This window comes from Papio anubis, chromosome 16, assembly GCF_008728515.1.
Source record: "Papio anubis isolate 15944 chromosome 16, Panubis1.0, whole genome shotgun sequence".
Classification (NCBI taxonomy): Eukaryota; Metazoa; Chordata; class Mammalia; order Primates; family Cercopithecidae; genus Papio; species Papio anubis.
Genome location: NC_044991.1, coordinates 61366843 through 61376661, shown reverse-complemented (window position 1 = coordinate 61376661; position 9819 = coordinate 61366843). Strand labels below are relative to the sequence as shown.

The window sequence follows — 9819 nt, the reverse complement described above, 5'->3', positions numbered from 1 at the left end:
AATTCCTGGAAGTGAAGCTTCCTTCCCTTCTAGGGTAACTTCCAGCTGTTGCCATGCATCTGTAAACTGTCATGGCACTGGCGAGAGTGTTTCTTAGCATACTAATGCATTATAATTAGGATATAATGAGCAGTGAGGGTGACCAGAGGTCATTTTCATCATCATATTGGTTTTGGTAGGCTTTGGCTGGTTTCTTTACTGCATCCTGTTTTATCAGCAAGGTCTGTGTAACCTGTATTTTGTGCTGACCTCCTATCTCATCCTGTGACTTAGAATGCCTAAATTCCTGGAATGCAGCCCAGCAGGGTCTCAGCCTTATTTTACCCAGCCCCTATTCAAGATGGTGTTACTGTGCCTTGACCTATGACTGTAGCCTATGGCACAGCCACGTGGTGGAAGATTTATGAACAGAAAAAGGAAAGTGATGTACGGAAACAACCAGATTGGTTATAGCTTGGCGTTTTTGCCTTATTTCAACACGGTTTGAATGGCTGGCCACATCTGATTGGCCAAAACTCGGTGATTGGCACAAGAGTAGGCTACAGTCTGTTTACAATTCCATTTAGGTTATAGTTCACAATGTACAGAGTAACCTTTAGGCTGAACTTCAAAATATGTAAGGAGGCAGGTTTAGGCTAAACTTCACTTAAAAGTCGGTACTGAGTAAATGTTTGTTGTATGAATGAACAAATTAACCACTAATAATGATTGGGATGAGGAGGAAGAAGGCCCAGATGTGCAGCTGTCATCTAAAGAGGCAACTGTGTGTAGGAGGCACTTGACCCTAATAGGGTCCCTGGCTCCTTGCCCGAGTGAGATTAGAAACTTCAGAAAAGCCTTTCTCCACACCCCTCCACCTGGCTCACCTCATCTTCCCACGTGGTCACAGTCCCCAGAGGTTCATTTGCTTCAAACATCTCTGCAAAGCTCTGAAAGTGTTCTTTGTTTCGACATTTTCTCATTTTTTGCAAGTGTCAGGCATGGACAAGCACCATCTGGAAAACACATAACACTCATGCACACATACACACTCAATCTAACACACATGCTTGGCCATATCTCATACTCTTGTAACCCTCACCAGCTAACTTACCCACACACAGTCCTAATTATTCACACATGCTTACACTTGACCTTAAGACGGTCTCACTCCTCTATCCCACACACCCACAAACATCCATAGTGTTACAGGAAAGGGGTCCCGATCCAAACCCCAAAAGAGGGTTCTTTGATCTCACACGAGAAAGAATTCAGGGCAAACCCGTAAAGTGAAAACAAGTTTATTAGGAAAGTAAAGGAATAAAAGAATGACTACTCCATAGGCAGAGCAGCCCCAGTGGCTGCTGGTTGCCCATTTTTATGGTTATTTCTTTTTTTTTTCCTATTTTATAACTTTATTTGATGTATTTGACCATCAACAATTAGTTCTCATCCACATTGACTATCTGTAGATTTTTGAAAGTGGTAACAGGTACATAGGTAACCAAAGTATTAGAGCTTATTTGGTGAATCTTCATCCTCATTACGTTTTCTGGACAAGCGCGCACGGATCCGGTATCGGACTTTCCTTATTCCTTTGGCTCAGACTGCTTTGTTGAGCCTGGTATCAATGCGCACATCTGGAGTTCCCATCTCCTTCATGGCAAATTTCCGAATCTCTTTGAGTGCCTGAGGGGCACGCGTCTTGAAGCCCACTCCATGGATGCGCTTGTCAATGTTGATGGTGTATTCTCGGGTCACCACCTCATTGATGGCAGAACGGTCCTTTTTCTTCTCGCCACCCTTCTTTGCGGGAGCCATTCTGCCGGGTCCAAGTTGGAAAGCGGTTATTTCTTGATTATATGCTAAAGGAGGGGTGGATTATTCAGCCCTTCCCTTTAGACCTTGTAGGATAACCTCCTAACATTGCAAAGGCATTTGTAAACTGTCATGGCTCTGGTGGGAATGTAGCAGTGAGGATGACCAGAGGTCACTCTCGTGGCCTTGATGGCTTTGGTGGGTTTTGGTCGGCTTCTTTACTGCAATCTGTTTTGTCAACAAGATATTTATGACCTGTATTTTGTGCCGATCTCCTATCTTATCCTGTGATTTAGAATGCCTTAAACCTGCCAGGCATGGTGGCTCACACCTGTAATCCCAGCACTTTGGGAGGCCAAAGCAGGCAGATCATCTGAGGTCAGGAGTTCAAGACCAGGCTGGCCAACATGGTGAGACCCCTGTCTCTACTAAAAGTACAAAAAATTAGCCAAGCGTGATGGTGCACGCCTGTAATTGCAGCTACTTGGGAGGCTGAGGCAGAAGAATTGCTTGAACCTGGGAGGTGGAGGTTGTAGTAAGCCGAGATCACGCCATTGCAGTCCAGCCTGGGTGACAAAAACAAAACTCCACCTCAAAAAAAAAAAAAAAAAAAAAGAGAGAATGCCTTAAACCATCTGGGAATGCAGCCCAGTAGGTCTCAGGCTCTCATTTTACCTATCTCCTCTTTAAGATGGAGTCCCTCTGGTTCACACGTCTCTGACAATCTGACAATAGCACTGCATGTGCCTTCATGTATGCAAACCCCTGCCCAAGTTTCCACTTATACACCCACTCACAATGACAAACACACACACATTCATTCCCTCAAGCTCAGCTCCTATGGCATGTGCACATGGACCCATTCTAACACTTGTCTTTGAACACCTCTCCAGCTTTCATCACACACATGCAAACAGGCAATGGTCTGGAGCAGTGAACCACACTGGTCAGAGCTGAGTATGATGACCGGTTCCAACAACAGTGATACCCACTGAACATCAGTCATGGGCTAGATATCCTGTACTTTGGATCTTTATCTTATTCTTTTTTTTTTTTTTTTTGAGACGGAGTCTTGCTCTGTCGCCCAGGCTGGAGTGCAGTGGCGCAATCTCGGCTCACTGCAAGCTCCGCCTCCCGGGTTCACGCCATTCTCCTGCCTCAGCCTCCCGAGTAGCTGGGACTACAGGCGCCCGCCACTGCGCCCGGCTAATTTTTTCTATTTTTAGTAGAGACGGGGTTTCACCATGGTCTCGATCTCCTGACCTTGTGATCCGCCCGCCTCGGCCTCCCAAAGTGCTGGGATTACAGGCGTGAGCCACCGCGCCCGGCCATGGATCTTTATCTTATTCAATTCTCACAATAATCCCCTGAAAGCAGTGCTACTATCAGTCCCATTTCATAGATGAGGAAACGGAGACTCATAGGCATTAAATGGCAAAGCTAGGATTCTAATCCAAGCATCTGACTCCAGAGCTCACCCCCTTATCTGGTGCGGGAAAGTATATTTTTCAAAAATGGTCACAACATCTCCCATCCCTCATGCTCTTTGTGAAAGCAAAATCTTGGGACCCCAGACTCACTAAACCAAAGGGAAAAGTCACGCTTGAGAACTGGGTCATGCAAACCCATCTCCCATCTCCCATTTGGTTCCTAAATCAGAAAGCTACTAAGATAAAAGCGACATACCTCTCTCACAATTTGCCCATCTTTACCCTAAAACAGTTCTGTTGAATTTCACTGTGGCAATGTAAATTGATCATTATATTCACAGGCTTTGGACAAAGGACAGACAGAACTCAAAGTCAGCCCTCTGCCCACCTGAGACAAACGCATATCTGATTGCTTCCTCTGTCCTGCTGTTTACATTATCTTATGTAAAAATGCAGATTCATTGAGCCAGACAGAGACATAAGTTACTATTTCTCAACCCCCCTCTCACATGTAAATTGTGTATTCAGTGAAAGGCTGATCAAAGACTAAAAAAGATATAACAATTTGTCTCTTATCTAGCCACGTCTTTAAAAAATTTCTTCTTCTCCCCCAGCATCCACCCCTTCCCCTATAAATATTAAAGTCCTCAAAATCATCTTTGGAGAAAGGCATGAACCTGCCTCCTTGGTACACATCCTTAACTTTGGCAAAGAAACCTCCTAAAACGATTGAGACTTGGCTTGGTTATTTTCATTGATTTACTTTTTTTTTTTTGAGACGGAGTCTCACTCTGTCACCCAGGCTGGAGTGCAGTGACACAATCTCAGCTGACTGCAACCTCTGCCTCAAGTTCAAGTGATTCTCCTGCCTCAGCCTCCCGAGTAGCTGGGATTACAGGCACTCGCCACCACACCCAGCTAATTTTTGTATTTTTAGTAGAGATGGGGTTTCACCATGTTGGCCAGACTTGTCTCGAACTCCCGACCTCAGGTGATCCACCCACCTCAACCTCCCAAAGTGTTGGTATTACAGGCGTCAGCCACTGCATCTTTTTTTTTTTTTTTTTTGAGATAGGGTCTTATTCTGTCTCCCAGGCTGGAGTTCAGTGGCATGATCACAGCTCACTGCAACCTTGACCTCCTGGGCTCAGGTGATCCTCCTACTTCAATTATCTTTTTTTTTTTTTTTTTTTTTTTTGAGACAGAGTCTCGCTCTGTCGCGCCCAGGCTGGAATGCAGTGGCCGGATCTCAGCTCACTGTAAGCTCCGCCTCCTGGGTTTACGCCATTCTCCTGCCTCAGCCTCCCGAGTAGCTGGGACTACAGGCGCCCGCCACCTCGCCCGGCTATTTTTTTGTATTTTTTTTTTTTTTAGTAGAGACGGGGTTTTACCATGTTAGCCAGGATGGTCTCGATCTCCTGACCTCGTGATCCGCCCATCTCGGCCTCCCAAAGTGCTGGGATTACAGGCTTGAACCACCGCACCCAGCTCAATTATCTTTATAGTGGGTAAAGATTACAGGTGAGTGCCACCATGCTTAGATAATTTTTGCAAAGACGAGTTTTACCATGTTTCCCGGTCTGGTCTCGAACTCCCAGGTTCAAGCAATCTGCCAGCCTTGACCTCCTAAAGTGTTGGGATTACAGGCATGAGCCACTGCTCCCAACCTTTTATTGATTTACATCTTCTAGCACCTTGTCACTCCCGCATCAAGAGGTAGTTGCTGCACTTTGGATGTCTGTCTTCTCAAACTTTAAGTTGAAATTTGATCTCCAGTGTTAGAGGTGGGGCCTGATGGGAGGTATTTGGGTCATGGGGGTGGATCCCTCATGAATGGCATGTTGCCATTCTTGTGTTAATGAGGAAGTTCTCGCCCTATTAATTTCCACAAGAGCTGAATTTTTTTTTTTTTTTTTTTTGAGACGGAGTCTTGCTCTGTTGCCCAGGCTGGAGTGCAGTGGTGTGATCTCGGCTCACTGCAAGCTCTGCCTCCTGGGTTCAAGCCATTCTCCTGCCTCAGCCTCCCGAGTAGTTGGGACTACAGGTGCCCACCACCGCTCCTGGCTAATTTTTTGTATTTTTAGTAGAGACGGGGTTTCACTGTGTTAGCCAGGATGGTCTTGATCTCCTGACCTTGTGATCTGCCCGCCTTGGCCTCCCAAAGTGCTGGGATTACAGGTGTAAGCCACCACGCCTGGCCAAGAGCTGACTGTCAAAAAGAACCTGGCATCCCATTACTGGGGATATACCCAAAGGATTATAAATCATGCTGCTATAAAGACACATACACATGTATGTTTATTGCGGCACTATTCACAATAGCAAAGACTTGGAATCAACCCAAATGTCCATCAGTGTCAGACTGGATTAAGAAAATGTGGCACATATACACCATGGAATACTATGCAGCCATAAAAAAGGATGAGTTCGTGTCCTTTGTAGGGACATGGACGCAGCTGGAAACCATCATTCTCAGCAAACTATCACAAGAACAGAAAACCAAATACCGCATGTTCTCACTCATAGGTAGGAATTGAACAAGGAGATCACTGGGACACAGGAAGGGGATCATCACACACCGGGTCCTATTGTGGGGAGTGGGGGAGGGGAGGGATAGCATTAGGAGATATACCTAATGTAAATGACGAGTTAATGGGTGCAGCACACCAACATGGCACATGTATACATATGTAACAAACTTGCACGTTGTGCACATGTACCCTAGAACTTAAAGTATAATAAAAACAAAAAACAAAAAACAAAAGAAAAAACAGACCTGGCGCCTTCCCCCTCTCTCTTGCTTCCATTCTCTCACCATGTGATGTCTGCACATGATGGCTCCCTTTTGCCTTCTGCTATGAGTGGAGCAGCCTGAAGCCCTCACCAGAAGCAGATGCAGGCACCATGCTTTTTGTACAGTCTACAGAATCATGAGCCAATAAACTGATACAGCAGGTAGAAAGAAATTATTTAGGCAGATAGTGACGGCAACAGAGTCCTCCACAGAGCATCCCTTTTAACAAAAAGCAGCCCAAGAAATTATTTTTTTCTAACAAAGAGCTGAAAAATTGAGCTGCAAACATAGATAAGCAAGCTGGAAGCTTGCATGGGGAAATGCTGGAAGCTGTGCCAATAAAATTCGGCTACCTGGCCACCAGGCATATCCAACAGGGAGGCTCCATCTTCCCTTTCTTTGTTATCCCATGTACAGTAAAGGAATGGGCAACATGAGTACAGGTCAGGCAGAGAATCTACCTGCATAATGAAAGATTAGGGTGGGGACTACCAGAAATGCATGCCCTATGCAAATGGCATACCTGGTCCAACCAATCTTTCACACCCTATCAGATACTGCCTCCTCACCAGGCATCTATAAACTCCCCTGTATTTCACCATGGATCTGGCAACCCATTTCTCTGGGACCCCTCTCTCCAGCAGAGAGCTATTCTCTTTCTTTTGCCTATTAAACTTCCGCACTTAACCTCACTCTTTGTGTGTCCGTGTCCTTTATTTCCTCGGCTGTGAGACAACAAACCTCAGGTATCACCCCCCCAGACAACAAGGCTGCTTCAAAACCCCTTTTCCTGATAAGTTACCAAGACTTAGCTATTCGTTTATAGCAACATAAATGAACTAAGACGATAGTGTATGGCCCCTTCCCTTGAACTTGGGTGGGTCTTTGTGACTACCTCAACTAAATATGATGGAAGTGATGCCACATGACTTCAAAGTCTAGGTCATAAATGGTGATACAACTTGTGCCTGGCTCTCTCTCTTAGGATGCTTATCCTTGGAACCCTTGGAACCCAGCTACCATGCTGTGTGGAAGCCAAGGCCACGTATCATACCCTTGCTGGAAGCCCCAACTGAGGTCCCAGGTAGCCAGCATCAACTGGCTATCTTCAACTAGGAAATCTAGGAAATCTTCAAGCTGACTCCAGCTCAGCCACCACCTGACTGCAACCATATGACAGACCTTGAGCAAGAATGGCATAGCTGAGCCCTATCAATGCTCCCTCCCTGTGAAACAAAAGAAATGAATAACAAATGATTGTTGTGGCCAGGCATGGTGGCTCATGCCTGTAATCCCAACACTTTGCGAGGCCAGGGCAGGTGGATCACGAGGTCAGGAGTTTAAGACCAGCCTAGCCAAGATGGTGAAACCCCATCTCTACTAAAATTACAAAAATTAGGTGCCTGTAATCCCAGCTACTCAGGAGGCTGAGGCAGAGAATCACTTAAACCCGGGAGGTAGAGGTTGCAGTGAGCTGAGATCGCGCCACTGCACTCTAGCCTGGGTGACAGAGTGAGATTCCGTCTCAAAAAATAATAATAATAAATACATAAATGATTGTTGTTTTATGCCAATAAATATGGGTGGTTTGTTATGCAGCAATGAATCACTGAGGCCAGGGCAGAGAATTACCCACAATCAGCCTCAGGCCACCATGGGGAGGTGATGCCAGTCTTTGTCCCTTTCTGGACCCTCTGCTTCTACCCCCAGGGTCCAGGATCTCAGACCACAACCCCCCATCATTGACTCCTTCATAGCAAGTGAATACCAGCACAGCAGTCTCCCTATATGGGCATGAGCTCTCCAGGCCCCAGGCTCTCATTCACAGTGGACTCTGTGGTACTTTAGGCAGGTGCTCATCCCTCAGTTTCTTCTTCTGTAAAATGCACCGTCTATTGATCCCAGCCCTGCCCACGCACACAGAGGCTATGAGGAGCCATCCTTGAAGCCGAAGTTTAAGGGGTTATTGTCAATGTTTGCATTTTAAGATCCAGGTTGGCAACTAGAACCACACAATGTCCTAAAAAGACCTTTCAGGCCGGGCGCGGTGGCTCAAGCCTGTAATTCCAGCACTTTGGGAGCCCGAGACGGGCAGATCATAAGGTCAGGAGATCGAGACCATCCTGGCTAACATGGTGAAACCCCGTCTCTACTAAAAATACAAAAAACTAGCCGGGCGAGGTAGCGGGCGCCTGTAGTCCCAGCTACTCGGGAGGCTGAGGCAGGAGAATGGCGTAAACCTGGGAGGTGGAGCTTGCAGTGAGCTGAGATCTGGCCACTGCACTCCAGCCTGGGCGACAGAGCGAGACTCCGTCTCAAAAAAAAAAAAAAAAAACAAAAAAAACAAAAAAAACAAAAAAACAAAAACAAACAAACAAAAAAAAGACCTTTCAGCACTATCGTATGCAGCATTCCATATATTATAGAAGGGGAAACTGAAATATTAATTGTGAACACAGTCCTGGCATCGAGTAAATGCTTATGAATATGAGGGAGTATGAGAAGGGAGAAAACAGGCAGGACTGGATGAAGAATCTACTCTTATTTCTTGAGAAGCCTCACTCCTGCCCTCCTCCTTCTCTCTGCTCCTATGGTTCCCTGCCCATCTCCCCTTCTCCTTCTGGGTTGCCCCTCTGCCCAGGCCTGGAATGGGCACCTGGTGTGAACTCCTGAACTTGGGATGCCAGCCCTGGCTGATTTGCCTCCCTAAAGGCCCACTCTACCACCCTCCCAAGAGCTGTTCCCTTAGAACACTTCCTCCACATGCTTACAATAAAAGGCATTTGAGTAGAAACCCATGGCTCTCCAGGATGACTCATTTCCTGGGAGGCTTTGGAGCCCTGGGGTGCTGGTTGGGATGACCACTCTTGCTGTTGCCCTTAGTACCTCAGCCTTCCCCATATTCTCCACCTCCAAGGCAGGACAAGGGAAACTGAGTCACCAGAGTCACAGGATCAGGCTTCCACCCCACCTATCTCCCCCATCTTCTCTTCCCGTTTCCATCTGTATTGGACTCCTAGAGCTGCCATCACAAAGTACCACACATTTGGTGGCTTACAACAACAGAAATTTATTCTCTCACAGTTCTGGAAGCCAGAAGTCCAAACTCAAGGCACCGTCAGGGTGGGTTCCTTCTGGAGGCTCTGAGGAGAGTCTGTTCCCTGCTTCTCTCCTGGTTTCTGGTGACTGCTGGCAATCCCAGGTTTCCTTGGCTTGTAGATGTGTCACTCCAATCTGCTTCTATCTTTGCCATGTGGTCTTCTCTATGTCTGTCTTCTTCCCTTTACTTGTCCTGTAGGGACATTTGACTTTGGATTTAGGGGCCACCCTAATCCAGAATTGTCTCAACTCAAAATCCTTAACTTAATTACATCCACAAAAATTCTTCTTCCAAATAAGGTCACATTCACGGATTCTAGGTAAACATATCTTTTGGGAGGAGGGCCATCATTTAACTCAGAACACCTCTTTTCCCCATATTTCTGGAATAAGGTAGAAACCCCTCCTAGTTCCTCGAAACTGGCAATCAACAGTGTTAGTGGTTCTTGGAGTAGTCCCTTCCTGTGGATCCTATCCCTGTTTTTGGCTGGATGGGTTCAACTCTATTAGGAAGAGAGCAGAGTACGTGAGGTTGGTCTATTTACATCAGCAAGAGGAAGAAGACAAAAGGAGGAGATAGGTAAATCATAAGCAACACAAGAATCCTGCAACATGAGGACATCGAGTATAGAGGAAAATGACTCAGTTGGTGCTATGCAAATGAGAACCAAGGTTATTTAATGACAACCTATGCTCATT

At 46.2% G+C, this 9819-nt stretch overlaps 1 pseudogene; it reads right to left on the bottom strand.

The window, feature by feature from the left end:
- Positions 1 to 1323: 1323 nt before the first annotated feature.
- LOC108580828 lies at positions 1324 to 2105 on the bottom strand (annotated as a pseudogene).
- Between the last annotated feature and the right edge of the window lie 7714 nt (positions 2106 to 9819).